Source organism: Anser brachyrhynchus (assembly GCF_964034855.1).
Source record: "Anser brachyrhynchus genome assembly, chromosome: 6".
Classification (NCBI taxonomy): Eukaryota; Metazoa; Chordata; class Aves; order Anseriformes; family Anatidae; genus Anser; species Anser brachyrhynchus.
Window position 1 is genome coordinate 43,786,928 of NC_137700.1, and position 20,914 is coordinate 43,807,841.

General features: G+C 47.4%; 1 long non-coding RNA gene across 1 annotated transcript; it reads left to right on the plus strand.

Annotated features, from left to right (window-relative positions):
* Nucleotides 1–771: 771 nt before the first annotated feature.
* LOC308197667 lies at nt 772–19,906 on the plus strand. Its single transcript, XR_013953216.1, has 3 exons — nt 772–1,882; nt 19,043–19,279; nt 19,504–19,906. It is a non-coding gene; the product is annotated as an uncharacterized lncRNA (long non-coding RNA).
* Nucleotides 19,907–20,914: the final 1,008 nt, after the last annotated feature.

Here is a 20,914-nt window from a genome sequence, read left to right on the forward strand (position 1 = left end):
AGTGAAGCATTGAGAAAAATCCCAAGAAGTGTTGGTGTGTGCCTTCAGGCCGTTGCTGATATGGAGTGGGACGGGTCCCTCCCCGTCTGCACCCCTGGGTGCTGCAGTATCGATTGCCTGGAGCCGCTTGGTGCTGTGTTTGCCTCACCAAGAGCAAGTCGCTCTGACTACTCCTCATCTGAACTGCTATTTAAAAGTTCCTGACGTGTTTCAAAACAGCATTTTTTATGGTGGGAGCCATACTGCATGGGGCACAACTGAAGGTGGGGCATGACTGGTTTGTGCAGGATGTAGGACTTACCATACTCCTTTCTTTCATTATTTTCCAAGAAAATAATGCTTATTTTTCTTGGAGGCTGGAAGTAGGCACTGGTACATACTCGTGCTTCTGACGTCTTTACTATCTTAGAAACGCGTTGATGGCAATAGTCCTGAACAGACTTGGCTGATGCTTAAAATGATCTGAATATTGTTGTAGAGAAACTATCTGCACTTTATTAGATGCTCTGCTTTATTTCGTTTTGAAAAACAGCTTTGACTCAAATGGATCTTCGTGATCTGGGTGGCTTGGTGCACTAATTGTAATCCTGTAGCCATAACTCTTTAAAATATCTCTACAGATGTACTAATAGATCCTGTTAGGGTAGTTAAAGTATAAAAACATTTGTCTTTAAAATATCATTCTGTCTCTTACTAAAATAAAATGAACTTGCGTGATCTTATCAGGCTTTGCAGGCCTGCCATCTACTGGTTATTTTTTGTAAGGTGGTTCGTGGGGCCTTATCTCTAAAACTCTTCAGAGAAATGCTGTGAACTCCTTTGCGGAGCTGCTGGCTGTGGGTCAGCGGTGGTGCTGGGGCTGCTGCAGCGTTAGCACCCGCACTGCCTGCAGGGCTTGCACCAGCCACCTTGTGCCCTACTTCTGTCCTTCCTGAACTCCGAGCAGCCTAAGTGCCGCACACACGTCGCACACGTGAGGGTCACGGCTGCGGTAGCTGACCAGGAGAAACGCCACACCGCAGCCAGCTTCTCCCCTCCCGCTGGCAGCGCAGGCAGCAGTTGTTCCCCTGGCTATTTCTGGGCCCCGGGGGCTCACCGAGCGCTCCTTCAGATCTCCCGAGCACGTTCGCCTTTCAGTCACTACCGGCCCACCTACCAAATGCTGCAGCGAGAGATAATAGCCAAACATAGCAGGCTGGAAACAAAGCTGTAAAGGTTATGTTTCCAACTTGCTGCTGGTAGTTGGCTGGCGTGTAGAGTAGCTGGCCCTTTCCTCTTCGGACTTTTTACCATTTTTTCCAGTGCTTTGGGAGCGTCTGCCTTCCCCACACCGTTCCACCGGTGCTGCACTTGGACTTGCTGGATGTTTTGCAAGAGCAAAAATCCACGCAGGCAACAGGGTGACTGTACCCTGTTTTAATTTTTTTTTTTTTTTTTTTTACCCCTGAAGATTTAAGGCCTTGTTTTACTGCCCTGTGCTCTGCCGTGAGCACCTGTGAGAAGTGCCCAGGTGCGCTGCCTGCTGCTGGGGAGGCTCCTGCACGCCCCCGATGCCTGCCACCTGTTTCTGCTTGGTCTCAAGGGAGGATTCCTGGTGCTGCAGGGAGGAGTCAGCCCAGCGCGTCTGAGGCCTTGCTAAAGGAGGAAGCAATAATTCTTTATTTAGAGGAGATTACAGCTTACTGCTGTAAATTACTGTATCTCTTTATTTGATCATGGCGCTAACGGCCCTGAAGGCTTAATGGCAAGGGGGGCCGTGTGCTGCACCGCGAGAACTGCTGCCAGCATCAGGGCTGAGCGGGACCCCGGGTGCCTGGTGGCCTTGTCCCATGCTTGTGAATGTCGTCTGGGTGCAGAGCTACGTTCAAAGCTCCGGGAGCAGGTAGGGAGCGGAGCTATGCCTCCGTGCAGCACCGGGGATGGTCTGGGCCCGCAGCTGCCCCTTGACTGTGGGTCCTCCCATCAGACTGCTTCCTTCTCACTCTGTTCTGAGGGCTATGTATTGCTGTTGTAGTTTGTTTTCCTTTGCTGCTTAAGTAATAAATTATGAAGTAATAGCTGCTATAAGGGCAAGCATTTTAGTAGTCCTTTCTTCTAGCTGTAGGTTGGTTAAACTTCTGGGCCTGGAGGAGGCCTCTGGTTCCTGTGCCTTTTCCTAGGTATTAGTTTGTGGGATAATTTGAGTCAGAGTTGTGGCATAAAAACCAGCGGGGCCTCGGTACCTTCTCCGTGGCCCCTGTGGCTTTGCCACCCCTGGGCTCCGCTGGGAGCTGTGGCTCCTGGAGCACTCCCATTGCCCGGCACTTATGGAGCAGCTGTCTGCTGAGTGCAACCCTGGTCCCCCCCGCAAATCAATGCTATTGACTTAACAACTGATGTGTTAGTCCTGATGAATAACAGCTTTCAACTTTCCCGCTGATGAATGGGGTGGGAAAAGCTTTTAGTGGCTACCTGCAACCCGAATTCCTGCCTGAGCCCAGTTCTTGTTTTATTGTGGCAGTTACGTGCCCGAAACAGTCGGCTGTTGAGCTGTGAATGTGTGTGGCAGAGCAGGCTCAAACTGTTTAAGAAGATCAAGGCCTTGTTTGTTATGGATTAGAAATGACATCTCGCCAAGCACAAGCTGCAGCTTCCTGGGCCCTGCGGGTGAGGATGGTCACTCGGGAGGGCAGTGCTGCCACCAGGCCTGGCCTCGTGTTTGGCACGGAGCGCTGCCTGCTGCAAGTCACAAAATGGCCAACCCGAAGGTGTCCTGGGCCTGCAAGGGGCTGTCAGCCTCTCCTGGAGCTGTGCCTTGTCTTGAGGCAAGCTTATAAGGGGGATCCCCCATTGCTGCTCCTGCCCATCGCTGCTGGCACAGGGGGCCTGAGCTGTTCCGTACTGCCTGGAGAGGACCTGCAGAAGGTGGGCAACAAGGAAAGCAGCGAAGGGCTTGGTTGCTTTGGCTCTCTGATGCCGGGGCTCTTTCTGGGAGGTCTCCCCGTGGTTGTGCCCCTGCTCTCGCTGCCTGTTCCGAGCACGGTGTGCTCAGCCCATCCCGGGGCCGCTGCAGTGCGGCGATGCTGCGCCGTGTGCCCCTGTGAGCGTTTGTCAATATTAGTCACATAGTCCAGGTTTTTAATTGATCGTGCTGCCTGCTTGTACGTGATGGTTTTTTTCAGGGTTTTACCATAATAATGACTTCTAATGAAGCTGATTATGTCTCCCATAAGGAACGTTAATAGATGAATGCATTGTTCTTAAGGTACATCTATTTATCGAATGAATTGTAATGAGCGCAGCACGGTGCTCCGTGGAGCATGGCGTGCGCGGTGCTACACGCACACCACGTACCTGAGACACCTCTGTCTCCTCACTGCGGGGCTGGGGGAGCTTGGATGATGGGGAGCGAGCCGCGGGACTGAGGCAGCAGAGCCAAGCGGTGCCGGTGGTGGCTGCAGGGGCCAGGGCAGAAAGCAAGCGGTGCACTGGTACGTGGCAACACGGGGCTAGTTCGGCTGTGCCCGGTGTTGGAGATGCTTCTTTCAAACAAAACGTTGATGTGCGACACTACCGCAAGGTGCAAACCGAGACACCAAACGAGGCAGGGGCAGCACAAAGGCAGCAGTGGTTATTGCTACGTTATTCTACAGGTGAGAAGGCGAAGGTACTCCACTCCTCTCCGCTCTTCTCTCCCCCTGTGTGTATTACCAAGTAACTTTTCTTTCAGCTCTAAGGGCATATAATCTTCTGCACAATGGCCTGTGCATGTTCAGACTCTAAATCCTTATGAAGTTGGACTAATTTTCCTGCTTCAATGTAGTGAGTGTTAACAAAGTATTCTATCTAAATAGTGCTGTGAAATGCAAATTACTGCTTCCATAGTAGTTTGCTTATTACAAACTCATTAAAATGCGTAACCCAAAAACTCTACTCTCATTATGGAGCTCTGTGCTATATCGCTTCATACTATAAAGCAGCTGCATGTTGGCTCTTTGATATTGGAAACCCTATTGTCATTAACCTCATTATGACAATACTTCTTTATACTATTTGAAATGCATGCCTTTCAAGAAGGATGCCATATAGATGATAATATTTTTGTTTTGCATAGTACAAAGTGAGAGGGAAAGGGGGCAGCAGGAGATGAGGGGACTTGGATTATTTATTAGCATCCCCAGGAACAATGGTGGTTCTCTAAGTTTAGCCACCAGGAAATGTTTGTGCCTTTGACGGGGATTTCTCTTTCCAGATGGAAATAGTGGCTTACAGACACTTTATCCTTAAAGCCTCCTACTGCTGTGGATGAGTATCTAGTTCTTGTAGGAGACCCGAGGGGATCGCAGGGATAGCTGGGGAGTGTCTGAGGGCGCTTGCCCCAAATGGATCATTCTCCCCTCAGCTCATTCATGTCTGCCATGCTCTTCACCCTGAAGAAACATCCCCTGAACTTACTGAATTACTCTAACCAAGAAAGCTTTGTTTTTATTTTATTTTTAAACTGTTTTTGTACTTTTTTCCTGGCTTTATTATATTGACTTTGAGGCTGGAGGGAACTGGCATTGCAGGTGGTGTTCAATGGGCAGGCACACACCACATCTACACGATCGTGATGTTTTCTGTTTTCATTTCAATTTCTTTCCTTGTAATCCTTAATACTCCATTTGCGATTGAGCACTGAGCCGAATTCTTCATAGAATTACAATGATTCTTTTGTAAATGGTAATAGCTCAGAAACCTTGGTAATAATATAAAGCTAGGACTGTCTTTTCCCTGCTTCCTGTATAACTTAACATTTACTGCCATTTTTATCACCCAGTAACTCCGATATTGTGGAATAACTGCTTTCAGTTTCACAGCTTGGAGGTCGCTGTAGGCAGGTCTGCCTGCGGCTCCATTGGCGTCTGCTGCCCCCCCCCTCCACCCGATGCTCTCCCGACTGCTCCAAGCAGTCCTAGGATGAGCTTGGCCCCTTCTGACACCTGAGAGGGCTCGCATTGGGTTTGCGTCCAGGCCAGTGTTAAGGGACGCACGCACACGGTGGTGACAGAGCAATCCCAAGAGTTACGGTATTGGTAGACCAACGGAACAATCTGCTTGTCTCAAAACATGCTTTTCAGCGTTCCGCACCTCCTTGTTTGCAGTGAAGTTACCTTTTTGCCCTCCGTATTTCAGTATATTTCTCTCTCTGGCCCTACGTTCGGCAGAGCGGAGTGACCACAGCCCCATGGTGTTCCTGGTGGTACCGTCATCCTTGCTATTGCTTCTTCTCTCGGATGTTGTATTAAACACCACCACACCTGCTTCTTCCCAGGGATACAGTGACGTGGCCCAGGTAGAGAAGGTCTGGTTGTGGTGTTTCTTGGGGAACGTTTCTGGGTTTGTTCTTGGCCCTACGCAGTGTTGGGAGGTGGTGGCATGAAGATCAGGTATGCGGAGGAAAGCAGAAGTCAGAGCCCGTATCTGGAAAGGTGCGCGGTGATGTCGGGTCCCTTCTGTCCTGCCTTCCTTCCGTCTGCATTTCTCAGAAGTCAAATATCACGTGTGACAAAATGGCTGGAGCGGGATTCAGTTGGGACCTGCCCTGGGATCCCACCAGGGTGGGGTGGCTGCAGCCGTGAGCTTTGCTGCCGCGGCCGGTGGGGAGGGCAGCACCGGCCGAGCTGAGCGCGTCCCCTCAGCCTGCCTGTGGTGCAGGGAGAGCTCGAACTGCAACTTTTGTAATGTTTGCTTTGCACTGCATAAGTAATGCTTAATCTGCATGTCTGATTGGGAATACCTTTTTTCATCTGAGTGCACTCCATTTTGGCTCGCGTATCTCTTGGGTGAATAACAAAGAGGATGCCAGTTGTCTGGAGGAGAAGCGGGTTTCTGAATCACAAAAGAACACACTTTATCGGAAAATCTAATAATGTGCAACACTTTTGTAAACTAAGCCCTGTGTGACCAGCTGGAACTTTGAAAATTTTACAAGAAGCCATGGGGACAATTAATCACAATAGAGCCAACTTTTATGCGGTTTTCTGAAATAGCATGCAATTACATAATTATTACAAGAGAAAACAGCAGCGGGGGAAGGTGGGGGAAAAGAGCTTGTTTTGTATACGTAGCAGGAGTCTTAGCATTTGAACTGGTTTGGGTCTGCCCGTAAATTTATACTTTCCACATCATCTGCTGGGATGAGGCTTCCAGAAAAGTTTGGAGCGGATGCACTGGACTTCCTTGGGGGCAGTTGCTCTGCACAGCAATGAGAGACCAATTAAAAAAAAAAAAATAAAATTGCATCAATTCTATTTAAAACAGACTTTTTGGGACACACCTTGCCAAATAATTACCCTCCTTTATTTTGTGGGATTAGACATCAGATAGTTAACCAGACGTTACAGAAGTGCCTCAGGAGCTCGGCACAGCGAGGGGCTTTGCAGAAGGCAGAGACTTCTCCTTGGCTTATCTGGGACGTCGGAGCACCGAGCACGCTCCTGCTGTGCTCAGGTCTGGGCCCTCGTGGGCAGACGGAGCAGAGGCAGGGCTGATGCTGGGTCCTGCTGTGCGGAGCCGCCCCGTGGCCGTCCCATCGCTGTCCATGGGAAACGTGGGGTTTTGGTATACGTGCAGCACCAGCAGGTGTCTGACACACCTGGCTGCTACACGACTACTGTATGTTATTGACAAATATTCCAAAAATGAACCACCCTCCTCGTGATATAGCACAACCATCCCTCTACTGATTTCACGCAAAATTGCTTATTTTCAGAAGTGTCTGTATCTGAAAGCCTTGGCTTCTGAGAACAGCCGTGACTGTTTTGCCTGAGTGCACGTGGTGGGTGGCTCGTGGTCCTGCTCGAGGGAGCGGAGGAAAGGCGGCTGCCCGAGGTGGCAGTGGATGCTTTTTTTTTTTTTCACTTCATACATGAAGGTTAAACCCTAGCATTTCGAGTCTCTCTTCCCTCTTTCCTTTTTAGCAAAATCTGCTTAAATTTTGAAATAGGTTCTTGAACTACTCAAAAGTTCGTCCCTGGTGAATTCCTCCACCATTAAGGCTGCTCTTTACTGATGTTTCCCGTTCACTTTGGTGGAATGAAATGGCAGTCTGTCTCTTACATGATGGGTAAAAGCAGCAGTAAACTGAAACTGAAACAGAAGTACAATTCACAGGGGAAGCACTGCTACAGGTTTAATGTATTCCCATCAGAAATCACAAAAGTCTTTCAGGGTCTTATGTGTTTATCGTTAAACTTCTGCAGTGCTTGGATGACTACGGGCACCTGTATATTTTACATTTTGTTGTTGCATGTAGACGTTTTATAAGCAAGTGCTGAAACTGCAAGAACTGCTTTGCTTTTTACAAGCTCAGGGTTGAAAATGTTAGTGTTGCTGGGGAGCGGCTTTGGCATGTTCTTAAATATTTTCAGAGGCTTTGGTATTGATTTCTGGTGGCAGGCTGTAATACAGCGCAGCAAGGAGCTGCTGTATGAAGATGCAAGTAATGCTAAAAGCCTGTGCTGTGGTACAAGTGGTTATTTCCTCATGCACACTTCATTACACAAAACAATTATTTATTTCAATCCGTCTATTGCTCGGAATCTTCTTTTCAATGAATAAGCTGCTAGCATGTAAGCTGTGATTTAAGCTAGCTCTGCGTACAGTGTCTGTGAGTACCAGCTGTACGTACTCCCTGAGAATGCTTTTTGCCTTGTCTTTGAAATGCAATTAGAAATGGTTACGTTTGTGTATCCGCCGGGACTCCAAGCCTTCGGATTGCAAAGGAGTTCTCCCTTACCTGGTTTCTTTTCTCTTCAGCACTAGAGAATCTGGGTAAGGTAACCGAGTGCTTGACTTTGAATTAGGACAGAGGAAACCAGCAAAATATGTAAAAGCAATGAGTTGGTGATCTAGGCTTGATGTTAAAAGAGGATTAAGACAGGTCAAAGTGGGCTGACGTAGTAGCAGCACGATGCACGTGGGCATGGGGAAGGGAGAGACAGGCAGGCTGGAGCCAGGCGCAGGACCTCGAAGCTCCGACCCCCATCCCTGTGCTTTTGCTACAGTTTATTTGTTGTCTTGCACTAAAAATTTGTCACCGAGTCTGCAATGGAAATACTTCTGTAATTGCCTGTATTATATGGATCATTGACCTTCAACAGTGGAACTGTTGAAGCAACTGTCCATTTATCTGGAAAATTACCACATGGCAAGATCACATTAGCCCGTTTTACTCGGTCTCCTCCAGCAAGTGCCCGTGTGTTATTAGCTGCTGGGCCACAAACCTCTGCACGGGGCTACCAGCTGCACCTTGAGTGATTAAATACAGAGGACAAGGGTACGAGACTGCCCAGCTCCCATCACTGCGTCCTGTTCCAGCTTCATATAATCAGAGAACCAGCAAATATTGGTTTTGACCATAAAAGTTAAGTATCAGCTTGGAAACATCCATGTCAGTGAAACAAGGCGAGGGATCAGCAGATGCAGGAGCTGCTACAGACGTGATGCCAGAAGCGCAGCCCCCACGGGGCACCCGCTCCTGTGCCCTGCTGCCCTTGGGCTGTTCCCGCGGGGCGTTGGAAGGAGCTGCTGCTGAGCTGGAGGTCCTCAGCATCCAGTGCCGCCTTCTAGCTCCCTCTGGCTCAATCGGATGTGATGTGATTACGTACTGGATGCCAGGGGTGGGGCTCTTGTGTTGTGCAGAATTTTGTTCGCTTCCATTTGTGACCTCAGGGTTCGTGCTCAGAAGACCGCGTATGCCCAGCCTGGCTTCCCGTGGCGGTGGCTCTTGGCACGCAGCATTTTGTATGGCTTTTGTACAGTAGATGTCACCAACATGGCTGTTACCTTGTAGCTGGAAGTTCTCGAGCACCTGAGTTCTCATGCAGCACCGAGACGGCCACAGCATTAGTACTAGCTGGATTTTGGACTACTTTAACCAGTCTGAGGGGAGAAAAGCAAACCCTATTTATTGCTTGCTCAGAAATCTATTTATATAACTTTAAAGAACCTCAGGTAAAGTGGGCAATGAAACCAAATATTTTCATAAAGGCACTGCAGACTTACTAAAATACATCGCACTGTAGTAAATGAAAATCTAGTATTTCCTTTCCAGGTTTAGTTGCAGCTCTCAGTTATGGCTCTGTAAGCTAATGTCTACCAAACAAAGGATAAAATTAGATGCTCGTTACCTTCAGCTTTATGTACCTTATAAGTCTGTATGAAGATTAAAATAAAGAAAAAGCAGTTAGTGTTTGGTGACAAGTGCCACGTGCTGTAGATGTGGTTCTTGGGGCTGTGCATCCTCTTGCTTCTGCCACTGCCACTTGAAGGGAAAGTTTCCTAACATCACTTGCCTTAAAAATGAAGCTTTACTGGACATATTTAAGCAGTGACAAAGACATGAGTTGTAGGGCACTGTATACTAATAACGCATTAAAAAAGTAGTCTCCACTTGTCTCAAGACTCCTACATGGTCTAGAAGCAGTTAGGGCTGCCAGGCAGGATTACTCCTTTGCCTTATGCCACCATTCACAGCGCTCTCCCAGAAGCACCCCCCCCAAAAATGAGCTCCTCCCGCAATCTCCTGGGCTGCTGTGCTCCTATAAATATCAATATCTGTGCTCATTCTTGCTTTGTTTCTTCCTTCTGGAACATTTGACTATTTCCTGTTTTTCTTTCCCAAGTGGAATTTCACCCCCAAACTCAAAATTCTAGTTAAGAACACTTGGGGTGATGATATGCTGCTCTGGAGGAATGATTTAAGACCTCTCCTGGATGTCAAGCAGCTCCTTGTGCTGGCATCTGCCACTGCTGGGTGCAGAGAGGCTCTTCGGGGTGAAGGAGTGGGGATTTGGGATATCTGACCCATGCTCTCCCGGGCACAGCAGCCTCTTCTGACCGAACCTGTATGCATTTTCCTTCATAATTCCGTATTTTAAGCTTTGTGCTCAGTTTCCAGGAAGGATTCAGCGCTGCCAAAAAGAAAATTAATCCTTTAAAAAACTGAATGGGAAGCTATTGATCGGCATCTCAGAATTTGCATCAGAACAAACTTTGGAGACTTGTTCTGAAATACTGTGATGAGCTGTAATTGAGTCTTCCCCCCGAGCAAACACCTCTAAACGCAGCTGCCGGTCCTCTCATTCCCCACAGTTTATCTCCTCGTCTAGGTGAGGTGCCAGGGCCCGGCACAGAGCAGCCTCTGAGGAGGTCTGCTACCTGCGGGCCCCTCTGCAGGCGTTGCCTCACTGGTGCTGCGGTAGATCACCGTGTGATTTATAATTTATCGCCGCGCCTCCGGGCTGGCGATGCTGCTGCTGGGGAGAGGGAGAAGCGGCCGGGGCTTCGCGCAGGGATTGGTGCTGGCAGGGCTCGGGTACCACGAGGTCCTGGAGGAAAGGGTCGCGGTATATTAAAGCACCTGCGTGGGATACCTTGCAGGTGAAAAAGGAAACCCCTTTTCACAGGGTTAAGGTGCGTGAGGTAAATGAAATGAAGCATGTTGACAATTAGGTGAAGATAAGGGCACGAATTGGCCTGAGTAGTCCAAGAAATAGGCCAAGTTACGGCATGCTGAGCGTGGATTCAGTGGGCGAACAAAGGCGAGAGATACGGACCAGTTTGGTATTTCCTGGCCTGCATGGGACTGACTGGCATCTGATGGGGGTGTCCTGGCCACGACAGCAACACGGCCGGTGCCTCGTGAGAAGGGCGGCCTGGCCCCAGGACTGCAGGAACCCGCAAGGAGGCTCACGGAGGCCATGCCCCACTCTGTCCTGATGCCCTCTGGCTGCTGGGCCACGGTTGGCATGACTGAGGGAGCCGTGAAATATAGCGTGCTCTAAAACATGCCTAGGTTTGAAAATCTATGGAAAACTGCAGTGCATGTATACTGTGCAATCTCTAAATATTTGCATTTTATTCTGTAGCTGTACGTACAGAAAACGGTGAGAGCGGGATCAAGCCGCAGACAGTCTTTGTTTTGTTGGCGAGAGGAGTTTTTAACGGGCTTCATTTTCACTACATAAGCCACTCTGATCTTTCTTATGCATCTGCTTCCCCTTCATCTTGCTGTGTGACTGACAGCTACTTTGCACTAGCATTATCTGTCAAAATATTATTTAACTGGAATACCTTCCAGAACTAGTCTTTGTTATTATTAGAAACAAAAATGCAGTGATAATTGAATCCCTTTATATTCCCCATGTAATGCAAGGAGTAAGACATATTCACACCTAAGGGGAAAACACATCTGGATTTCCTCTTTGCCCCAAGACCGCGTGCTCTCCCGTACCCTGTAACGGCTTTGATTCACTATACCTTAGAGGGAGATGAAATTTGCGGTGCATGCATATCATCTAAGGAAAACAATAGCATATATATATATATATATATTTTGCTATAGGAATTGCATTAAATAAATATATAGCGAGCTGCAGTGTCACAACAAGTAGATGTACAATTACGAAGACAAAATACCCAAAGGAAATCAACACAAGGCTTATTAATATCCAGGCCTGCAGAAGACAACTGTCAGACAATTGGTCAACAAGGTACATGGTATCTGTTAGATACTGACTAACCCATTATGATCTTTATGAAGTGTCCTTTTGGGGGTCTAGATCTTCAAATATGAGTTGGAAGACCCTTTTCTTTTATTAGTTGCTAAGCTCTTTATACTTTTACCATATTGCGGCAGGTTAGAAGTCTGAGCTTTATTGTCTTATGTTATTGAAAATCCAGATTCCCGCAGCCTTCTCCCTCAGGTCAAGATTTGTCTGAGAATACATTCTCATTTCTCCATGTACAAAGGCTGTCTGGAGAGAGGCAGAAAAAGATTATGACTGTAATATACTTAAATCCAATTTATTTGCCTGACTAGAAACTTCCACACTTCACAATTGCTTCCTACAGAAGATTTTGTATTTAATTCTTTCATCGCAGTAAGAAGCAGGAGTGATCTTAGTCCTCTGACAGGTACAGCCGCGGCGCGCACCTGAGCCAGATGAAGCGCAGCGGAAGACACGATGAAAATAGCAAATGTACACACTTATTTTGCATGTTGGCAGTTTATTTCTGCTTAAGAATAATGAATTCGAAATGGATCTTTAAACATCCTGCGCAGAGCTGGCATTACACCCCGCCGTGAGTTATGTGCTCGCCTGCCAGCCCTGCTTGATGTAGATGTCGCTCGGCGCGGTAACTTCATGCTCGCCTTCCTCTCGGGCCTTGCTGAGGGACAGCGGCCTGCTGCTCCCAGCCTCGGCACGAGGAGGCCTGGCGGCGGGCCGGCCTCCCCGCATCCTGCCCTGGGCACCGGGCCCGCTGTGCCCCGCGGACAGGCGGGAGGCAGAGGGCCAGGGGGCAGTCCGTAATGCTCTGGGAGATCTCTGGGCTAAATAGCTCCTCAGCAGTGTGGTGTCTTTTTTACATATTGTGCGAAAAAACGCTTTGCAAAACGCATCGCTCAGCAGCAGCGGCCGAGCAGAGCCCGCGGCGGCTCCCGGGGCACGAGGCTTCTCAAAGCGAGGGCTCGCTGGAGTCGGGGTGCTGGGATGCTCGTACCAGTGCCATGTGGTGCCCGCTGCCCGAGCCACAGCAGCACCGGTGCTTGCTGATGTTCCGTGGTGGGACCGGGCAGGGCAGGAGTGAGGGGCCCCAGGGTGGTGGCTACGTAAGGGGAAGGCTCCGAGAAGCCTCCTGGCTGCCCAGGGCAGCATCGCCTCGGCCTCACTCCATGTTTCCCCCTAAACTCAGGGCAACGCATCCCTTGTGTCCATAAGGTGAAAAAACAGCCTGAGACGATCGTACATCAATTTTGGGACAGCTATTTATGTATGTAAATGCCACGGGTTTTCCTCAGTGCTGCAGAGCAATCTCGGATCAGTCCCTCCTTGGTCTGAAGCGGGGACAAGAGGCCCTCTCTTAAAGCGTCGTGGTGCTGGGGCACCCCGGGGAGGTCTCCTCGGCAGCCAGCACCAAACCAGGGGCTGCGCTTCAGCAGAGCACCGACGTGGTTCTGAATGTTTATTTGGCTGCTCCTGAACTTCCTCAACCTGTAAACTTTAGGTTTGTGGATCCGTGGTTTGTGCTGTCTGTGAGCGCCACGCCTGCCTGCCTGCGGGCTGGGCTGGTTTCACTCCCCCTCCAGGCACACGAAGCCACACCGTGCTTCCCGGCACGGCACTGCCCTTCTGCAGGGGCTGGGCGCAGCCGCGGCGCTGAATTTTCTCATTTTCCTCACAACCCTCGGAACAAATTCTCCTTTCCCAAGTCTTCACCCAGCGGGGCTCTAAAATCATAACAATTAATGCTGGAAAAGACTCCTGAAGCCACCTAAGCCATCCCTCCTGTTAGGGCAGGATTGCTCAAGCATGCAAGGAAATTAACGGGGAGGGAAGGAGCAGGGACTGAGCGGTGACCTACTCCGGAGTTAAAGCGGGGGGAAAAGCTGGAACTGTTTGAGACAGCTGGTTTAGGTGAGGTGGCTCCGCTACCTTGGTGTGATGGTCACGCTGGAAGGTTGATCAGAAGTTTATCCCAACTTTAACTGGCATTTCAACTCATACTTTTTTTTCCTTTTCTTTTTTTTTTCCTTAAACAAAGCACCTTTTTGCAAAGCCTGATCTCATAGCAACAAGGAGTAATCTAGAAGACTTACAATATTCAGCGTTTATCACCTATTTCAGAGACACTAAGCAGCTATAAATGCATATGAAACATCTTTGGTGGCTTCTTTGCCTGTTAAACAATGTGTTCTTACGTTTCTAATTACCAGCAGGAAAAATAGGAGGAATTTGTTTACCAGCTTCCTGCATAATATGCAGACATCTGGAGCTGCTAGGTCTGGATGGCATTCCTGGGGGAGAGCAGATGCATCAAGGGCAATTAGACAACTTGGGAACTGCCGCTGAGCGGGAACATGCCCAGGCACCGCGAGCAGCCCCGCGCCGCTCCCCGCTGCTGGCTCTGCTGCCTCCTCCCCGGGATGCAATGTTTGTCACCCCCTTAAAGCACAGCAGAAGTGCCCGCTCTCGGGGCTGCCCTTGCAGGTGTGGCTGGGCTGCCGAGCGCGGTCGCTCGTGCTTCTTGCAGGCTGGGTGAGTGGGCTTGGGGTGGTTTGGGGGATCCCTGAGCCCGAGGTTTTGTGCCAGCCTTGGGAGCATCAGCCCCGTGCCTGTCCCTTGCTCCTGTGGAGGTCCCTCCAAAGGAGGGGGAGCTATCCACAGTAATTGTTTGTGGAACGAATAATTTATGCCTCTGCTACTGAAGGATGTGCTAGAACCTATTTGGGGAGTGTAAACTGGTGGTCCTTGGTGCGCCCTGGCTGCCTGAGCCCTTCCACTTCCTCCTGTACAGGGCTTGCAGCTACACATCCTTGTGTTTTTGTGGTTTCCTATGGGCTTGTGCCGCTCCCTGAAAACCTAGGGATCACAACGTGGAAAATAGGTAAAAGCAATCCCAAGGGGACGGTTTTCTCATCTGTGACACAGATGGGTTATTGATGGTATTCTCTTTTCTTATTTAACTGCTTGAGATGATCTGAGAGAGATGGTGTGGATTGATTTAAATCAGTGAGTCAAGTAATGCTTTTAATCATGATTGAAATCAAAAAGTGAGAAACGGCAGTTTAATTGCAAAGCAAAATCAAAAAAAAAAATATCATTTGTACATTTTAAGTTTCCTAAATAAAGGCCTGTCCCCCTTGGCAACATAGTGGAACCAAAATTCTTTTTAACAAACTCAGTGGTATTTCATTGGCAAACAAACCACACAATATCTGCTCATGTATTTTGAGAACATACTTTTATTCATATTTTTACATAAAAAAAAAAACATTGCTCTGCTTTTTTATTCCTTTTTTTGTTGCATGTGTTTCACACTTCACTGCATCAGGAGAGGTGACTGCACGGCAGCAAGGGCAGAGCAGCGTTTTTTCCTGTAGATAACATTTTTCATTGCAGGTGTACCCAAGAACTGACACCCGAATATGCTTGGCACTCGTGAAACCCTCGCCTGCTCCCCAGCCCGCACCCAGCTGCCCCGGTCAGCAGGATTAGTGGGTATCGTCCCCTCGCACACAGGCGTCCCTCTGAGCCAGGGGAAGGAACGTTGTGCTTCGGCTCCAATTATTTTCTCAGTTTCAGGGAAAGTCGTGAAGCTAAAGAAAACCTCACGGTGCTTTTATTTCTTGGTTTGGCAGTTTCTAACAGGTTGATAGGTTTTATAGGCTGCAAGGAATTTAGTCCTTAGCCCAGGTGCTTGTACTTGCAGGTGATCCTAACCAGCCGGAGACGTACACAATGTATTTTTATAAATTCATTCCTTCTCAGGGCTGGACAATGAAGGTGACCTGGGCAGAGACACCTTAGGGTTGTGCTGGAGGCCACGGTGCTGCTCTCAGCCCATCCGGCTGAGCGCATGCTGGAAAAATGCTCTGTGGCCTCGCTTCCCGGCGGGGCAGGCACACGTTCCTCTTCGCCACCTGCAGTCACCGGGCTGCCTTTGGCTGACGAAGCCAGCATCAAACTGCGGAAAGAAAATCCAGGAAAGACAGAGGTTGTGCTGCTGAGGAAGCAGGAGAGTTTTCTGACAAAACGCTCTGTCCGTTGCTGAGAGACATCCGTTCGTAAGTTAGGAACCGGAACCACTTTGGGTTGGTTTTCTACCTCAGGTGCCCTTTCAAAAGGGCCCGTCAGTACCTGAGCCCATCTCGTGACAGCGCCCGGCACAAGGTTACGCCTTGTGCTCTCCCCCTTGGTGGAACAGAAGAGAACATCTCAGAGCCAGCCGTGGTCGTGGTGGGGAGCACGGAGCGAGTGGCAGACGAGGAGGGGTGGGTGGGTGGGCAGCCAGGGCACGCGTGGGGGCAGCCCGGGGGGGCCCGGCCCCGGGTGGGGGCACGGCGCGGAGCCGCCACCCGGAGACCCGCAGCGGTGTGCGGGTCTTCAAAAGAAAAGAGTTTGGCCCTTAATGTTCTTTTTGATGTGTTTTTTGTATGCAAATAAGGTTTAATTCCTGAACTTTGAACAGTTTGCAGGCTAGTTTATTAGAGTGTTGTATTATTAAGTCGTATACTCCTGGGGTCAGAGCGAGGCGTTTGGAAACCTCAGTGAACATTATTTATATTGTTAAACAAAGTCAAGAACTTCAGACATCTGGTATTCACCACAAAAGCAGACAATCAAAACAAAGACATATTTGTAATCATACTCAGTAGTCTTTTTATGTGAAGTAATTACTAAAATAATCTAAAGACATGGATCAGATTATTAATGAAAATGATAGCCTGCAAACTACTGTAATATACATCTCTACCTTTCATAAAACAGACGGGAAACTGTATAATGTAATGAATAGCCCTGGGGTTGTGCAATGCCAGAATTCATACTTTGAAATCTGTTGTCTCAGCTGATGAGCTCTAAAGGGAGTATTAGCGGGCCTACTGCTGATTGGGCTGTGGATGGTAATTTTGAACTCTCCTCTTTCTAGCTGATTTACTATTTTTGCTCCTTTTGCACTAAGGAAACTAAATATGAGTTATTAATGAATTCCTTTTAATATGAGCATTTATATGCGTATAGCTGGATAAAATTCAAAATAAGGTGGAAAGCATTGAGGGCTAACTTGCCCATATTAAAACAGGAACGGAAGGCGAAGCCAAGCACAGTGCGCGAGTGGGAGGCCGTGCAGGGCTGTGGGCAGCTGCGGGTCTGCCTGCCGGCGTGCTGATCACGGTCGGGCTGAGGTTACATTCCCCTGCAGTTCAGGACACGGGTTACATTCCCCTGTGGTTCAGGCTGCGGGTTACGTTCCCCTACGGTTCAGGGCTCCACAGGGTGAGCTGCACTGACACCGCAGGCCCCAGGTGTATGGGGCAGCGCAGGCCGCCACTGGAGGCCCAGCAGGCCCGGCCAGCTGCCCTGCGGTGGGAGGGAAAGGCCCTTTGCTGCCTCGCCCTGTGGCTGTCGTGTGTGAAATCTGGATTTTGGGCTACTCTCTTCGTTTCTCTTCTTCCAAAAGCCGTGGTGAGACTCGGCCCTGTCATCCACGTCCGCTTACAGCTGCCGCCGACTTCAAAGGAAATCCTGCTGGCAAAATAGCTACGGGATTGTCAGTAGTTTATTCGCTCCCGAGATGTTGTCTGTTTAGATAATTAATGAAGTTAGAATATTAAAATTACATAAAGTGAAGGGTAATCTTAAAGCGTTTATTATTTTGTAAATGGCCCCGAAGAATGTAACACATTTATAGTCACAAATCAGGCACTGTGCAGGAGGCAAGTCCCTTCAAATAAGGAAGCACAATTAATAATCTAAGTTTCTGTCATTATTTATTCATGCTGCTGCTGAATTGTTTTCTCTTCCACACCTGTAAAGCCAGGATGCTGTCTTTACCTGCTGATGCTGTTCTGAGAGAAAGTTTAAACTAAGTTCTGCGTTGGAGCCTGCCCAGATCACGTCATGCGGTGAACTCCAAACGAGTCACTCTGGTTAGGCCTAGTTACTCTTAAGTTCTACCAAACTTCTGCTGTTTGCCTTTCCTTTCGTGTTTAGATGTGCTGTGCAACACTTACTATAGATTCGGAATTAATTATTGAAGACTCAGCGATGGCAAAGCAGACATTCACTACTTTCGACATACAATCACGGAAAGTATTGATTCTGCTCCTCTCTTGTACTGTATTTGTGACAGTATCGGAGTGATTGCTATTAATATGAATGCATTGTTTTACTTGTTTCAAAACAAGCCTCTCTTACACATCAGAGTTTTATTTAAAGCAAATTCTCAGTTCCCATTTTTTTCCACCCTGCAGTGTGTAGGGCACTGGGCAGGCAGCGAGGATTCAGAAGGATCCACTGAAGTAAATCAGGTCTTTAATCAGCAACAGACCCTTAGCAGCTGTGCCCAAGGCAGTAACAAGAATCCCAAATTCCGGGTCATGGTGTCTGGCTCTAAAACCAAGTTACCTGACTGCATTTCAACATATCTAGCAATGCTTTTGTAAAGAAATGGGTGAGAAAAACTTTTACCCCTTTTCTAAAACACCTATCACAGACTCTAATCTTGGAAGGTGATTTGTTGCATATAAAAGACTGCAAAAGTGTTGGTCTGCAAAGATCTGTGTTTTCTGACTCGTGTTTTACCAGAGATGTAACAGCTTCAACTTGATCATTGGCAACATCACCACATGTACATAACCCTGGCAATTAAGAGTAGACAGAAAATGTGGACTATCATTTGCTAACTCTTCTAAATTGTCTAATCTTCAGTGTAATAGCATCTCTTTAATAAATAACACAATTTCTATTTCCCTTTTCTTATAAACCTTTATTTTTTAAAAAATTATTATTATTATGAATTGTTTTCCTTCTTGGCTGTGCTCCGAAGTTAACATTTTAAAAAGTTTCACAGACCTTTTCCCTTGCGAGTTACTGAATCGTGGACAGAAAACATCTTTGCTTACTGGGCATTTTCAAGACAGAGGTGTTGAGCTCAGTTAACTTTTATTTAAAGTCTTCTTAACACTCTGATAAACATATACATACATATATATATATATATATATATATATATATATATATATATAATATTGGCTCTTGGGCTCGCACTGCAGCAGGGCAGAGCAGGAGCTGGGGGCGTCCCGCTGAGCTGTGGCCTGCCATGCAGAGGGGCTGCCACTATCAAAGGCATGAAACAAGGTGTAAGACCTCCACTAGAATGGTGTCATGTTCCTCTCAGGGTGTGGATGAGCCTGTGCTGGGACATGATTGAGAAAATAGATGCCAATGCAATCTCTCCCTAATTAGGGCCTAATTCATAACAAGCAGCGCTTAGCCAAGCAACTCAGTGGATACAAATCTCGTGGTTGGGCAGTAACTTGAAGAATCAAGGTCTCAACTAGCGTGTTTTGGGTGATCCTTTTTCAGTGCTTTCAGTTGAAAAGGTCCTGCTTTCTTACCCAGCCAACATTTTGTCCTTTGCGTAAGTGAAAACGTGAACGTCTGCCCTGCAGTTCTAATTTTTCTGCTTTGAGCTCTCTCTCTCAAACTTTCAGTCTGTTCCCTTGTTTTCTTAGGCTTTTATTTGCTGCTGTACTGCGGGGTGGCTTTGAGCACTGCTATTTTAATTTGGAGAAGTGGAAGATGGCATCGATGTGTTCTTCCTCCTGCCCCTGGTTTGTGCTAGAGCAGGAGGGAGCTGGGGCCGCACGTGTGCCCCTGCTTTGCTTGGAGGCGAGAGCAAGCGGATCTCAGGTGAAGCGCGAGGCTGCACGAGCAGAGGGACTGCGCGCACGAAGCTTTATTCGCTCTGGGTGTGCATGCTGATGTTAATGTAATTACGGGGTAAATGTTAATAGAGTTTGGAGGGGGAACTGCTGTCGTGCTGCTTGGATGGAGGCTGCCCCACTGCCACCGCCCAGACCCGCATCCACACGGCTCTTGGTGGGTGCCTGAGCAGCAACAGGGAGCACCGTGTCTTGTCTTGGTGGTGTACTGCAGGTGCCCCAGGTGAGGAAAAATCTTCTCCCTTCTGCAGGTCGTCCTGAAGCTTCACAGGCCGCTTGCTGTGCAATTACAGGAGGATTTTAGTCTGATTATACATTAAAAACTCCTCTCTATAAAGAAATTCAAAGATCAGAGACTTTTTCTTTCAAGTATTACATTGAAATTTGAACACTCCTGCTGCTTAGTACAAAATGTTTCTACAAGGCACTGTCGAACTCAGAGACTTTATAATTTCATTGTTACATGTTTCTTTTTTCTCTATTTAAACATCATATCTGAGCATTTCACTTGTATCGTTTTTTTCACTGAAATGTATAGAAGTTTTAATTACAACCCGAGCAGAATGCGTAGTCGCAAGTCATTGTTATGGATAGCACTAGCAGGACTAAGAGAATCAAAACCAAGCAAAAAATAAATGACATTTTTGTCCTTCAGATATGTGAAAATGTGAATGCAAATTCTATAGTCTTATTTTTTCTGATCCCTACTATTCTCTAATCTTATCAAATATATATTCCCATATTCTGAGTCAGGCTGATAAAGCAGCTTGATATAAACAAGTTGCATTAGATTTTGCAGAGCACATTTTCCTAGTAAATCCAATTTCACAATCTTTTTCTGGTGACATATTAGCCATTCTTTAGTATATAAAATGTTCTTTGAATATTTTAACTAGTGTTCTACACCCAAACGTAGCAGAATGCAGTTGTGCCGTACGCTATCTTTCTTTAGAAACCATTCTTTATTGGAAATGTGTTATTGCTTTACAGTATGCTCCTTGTTTACCCTTTCAAGACGGAGGTAAGTAACGCTCACCGGTAAGCATCCCGATTACCAGTACCTGCCTCGGCGCAGCGTATCTGCACAGTGAGCTTTTGATATCACTGTTTGTCTGTGAATGGAGGTGCCTCAAGGTTCATAAATCTGTATGCAGTAGTATGGATTCTCTAACAGCAATTCATTTTAATTATGTGAGACATAAAAAGACCACCTACAGATGAGACAATACAGCTGTAAGATTCTCAAGGTTACTATGGGGAATACTTCATAACTGAAGTATGTTTTCCCAAAGGAATTATACTACCATTTGATTTAATTTTTAATTTTTACATTTTAATCAAAAATAGATCAAATGGTGGTGTTATCTCCTGGGAAACATACTTCAGATATGAAGCAGTCCATGTTCCTTTTAAATATGTAAAGCTGCCATTTATGTATAACTCATGAATGACACCCTGTGTTGCAAGCAAATATCATGCAGTGATTTCTATATTGTTTCAGTAACAACACTATAATCACACACAAATATCGCTACACCTGATTCTACAAAGCAGATGGCATTAAATACTAGGAACTTCAGACGCTAGGACAATATATATCTAGTGCTAACGAAGAGCCATCATGTATTGAACGTGTGCGCATTAATATTGGCAGGGACCGCG